We start from the raw sequence: 2,536 nt of genomic DNA, 5'->3' as shown, positions 1-2,536 counted from the left end.
CCGGCCCGTAGCCGGTGAGGAGTCAGGACGTAGGGATTTTCTCTGCCAACCGTCCCTTAACATCTCCGTTCGCTCTTCCAAACAAAAAGGCTCCTTTCAACCGAGTGGATTTGGAGTCCAGGGAGAAAGCTTCAGTTGTAAATTACTCTGTGGTTTCAAAGGCGTTTGCAGCATTGAGAGAAGGACAGAGAGGGAGAGAGAGAGATGTTGTGCTAGGAGGGGAGACTGGGGTGAGAGCGAGCAGAGCGGGGCACCTGGGCCGAGGGACCACTGCCTGCGAGGCGGCTCCGGAACGGGCCGCGCTCCGCAACGCACACCCTTGCCCAAGGTAGTGCAGCCCTCAGCTGGTTCCCCGCCTAGCTCCCCGCTCGCTTGCTCTCCTGAATCAGAAGAGGGCTTGGCGCTCAGCCTGGAAAGCACTTGCTAAAATCTGATCTGTTACTTCAGCAGCTTTCAGACTCGGGAAGGTCTTGGCACGCAGACAGTTGGAACACTGGGGCTTCCAAAGCCGTGGAAATGAAGGAAAAGGGTTGGGGGGCGGGGGGAGGGAAAGAGAAGAGGGACTGAGGGAGCTGACTTCAGCCCCGATTAGAACCAGACCAGGCTGCCTCAGCTTGGAGGGGGGGCGCAAAGGGAAAGGGAATAGGAAGTGCCAGCTGCCCTAGCCCTCCACCACCTAGTGCTCTGAAGGAGGCGCCCTAGGAGGAGCTGGGCTGGGGCCAAAAGAGATTATGGGCCAAAAGAGCCCCTTCCCCGTCTGGGTTGAAGGCAGGTGTCCTCATAGGGTTCGAGAGGATGCTTGGGCCTTAGCTTTCTGGATTCCCGAGGTGCCCAGGGAGAGCACCGAGCAGGCAAAGTGGTGGTTCTCCCAGGTGTGTGTGTTGAGCGCTGTTGAGATTCACGGGTCTCTTGCGGAGGGCGGCTACGGTGGTGGTGAGACTGCTTATCTCCCCTCCCACTCCTGAGAGAGAGCTGTTACCATCGGGATGGACATTGAGGTGAGGGCAACTAGTTGGGACTGGGGGCTGGAAGGATGGATGGACAGACTGATGGGTTCTTTCCTTCTGTTGGCCAGGCTGGGGTCCCTGGTGACTCCTTGAATCAATACAACTGGAGTCAGTAACTTAAGACTGGCCGTTTGCCAAAGCAGATGTGACCCTGTGTGGTTGCAGGGGGCAGGGTGGGGAATGGCTGGTGTCAGAGAGAGAGGCCAGTGCCAGGCGTAGCCTGCTTGGTTTGCAGCTGAGTCCCCAAGCAGAGGGCGGGCCCCAGGGTCACCCCGGGGGACTGCCTGTCTGACCTGGGGGAGAGCTCTTTTCCTGAGCGCTGAGCCTGGGGCCGGGACGATGAAATGGGCATAAAGTAGAGAGACGGTTTCAGACTTTGTGGCCCAGGCCTCTTATTGCCTGCTGCCTCTTGGTCCTTGAAGTGGGGCCCAGGAGGGGCTGCTGTGTGGTCTTTGTGTTCTGGGTGGGGGGGGAATGTGAGGGAGGAACCTGGACTCTGCATCCCACCTCCAAGTCCTGGCCAGAGCTAGAGCCAGCCTGTGGCGGGGAGGGGCGGGGAGGGGAAAGCTGGGTGGGCCGTCTGGGTTAGGTCCATTGGGGTTACGCCTTCAAGCAGGTGAGGGAGCCTCCTCTCTCCCCCCCCCCCGCCCCACCTCCCCCTTCCTTTGCAGCCTTTCCCGTTGCAAACTGCCTTAGGACTGACTGATGTTTTTAACCCATGATCCATGCACCCTTAGGATATCTAAGGATGGGATTATGGGAGAGGGGTGGTCCCTGAAACACTGTGCAAAACGGTGCCCATATATGCAGTGTACGGGAGACGGTTCTCTGCTCCCCACAGATTTTTGAAAGCACCCATGATTGCTGAAAGATAAAACAACTCTACCCTAGGGAGTTATAGACAAAGTTGGCAGGCTCACATCCTCCTTTATGCTCGAGGGACAAGGTGGAGTGTTAGTTAGAGGTAAAGATGAGAGGTGGGACCCTTGTGCTAGTTGCGAGAGTCTGGAGTCTGTCTGCTCCCCACTGAGGTGATGGGCCAACACCGGGAGAGCAGCTGCTTCCTGGACAGGGTGCATTTGGAAGGTGGTAATGAGAGCACCCTTGGTGAGCAGGGCCCAGGGGAGGCTCCCTGCACTGCGGGAAGGGCTCAGGGCTTTGCCATCCTGTGGATTGCGCCTGAACCCCAGCTCCATCTTTCCCTATATGTAGACCTCTGCGAGACTTAGCTTCATCATTTGTGACATGGGTGGCCCCGAGGACGAATGGTATACGATAGGCATGGAAGAGGTTTTGCGAATTCTCATCCCGCAGGAGCTCTGCTCATCCTGGGATCTCAACATCCCAGAGTTGCTCTGCTGGGAACTCTATACACCTATGCCCTTCCTTCCCCCGCCTCCATGTTTTGGGGAACTGGTCCAGTCCTAGCAACAGAGTTTCTGGGCTCCTCCTCTCTTTCCATCCATCATCAGCCACCAAACCCCAAACGGGCCCCTTGCCCCCAGCCACATTTCTGTGAACACAGTAAA

General features: G+C 57.5%; 1 protein-coding gene across 1 annotated transcript in view; it reads left to right on the top strand.

The window, feature by feature from the left end:
- The window catches only part of FGF18 (fibroblast growth factor 18), a 35,914-nt gene that overhangs the window by 1,109 nt on the left and 32,269 nt on the right, over positions 1-2,536 (top strand). The gene's annotated exons all lie outside the window — the stretch shown is intronic.

Source organism: Neophocaena asiaeorientalis, unplaced genomic scaffold (genome assembly GCF_003031525.2).
Source record: "Neophocaena asiaeorientalis asiaeorientalis breed wild unplaced genomic scaffold, Neophocaena_asiaeorientalis_V1.1 scaffold268, whole genome shotgun sequence".
NCBI classification, from domain to species: domain Eukaryota; kingdom Metazoa; phylum Chordata; class Mammalia; order Artiodactyla; family Phocoenidae; genus Neophocaena; species Neophocaena asiaeorientalis.
Note: the sequence above shows the minus strand (reverse complement) of the source record. Positions and strands in the feature narration are given on the sequence as shown.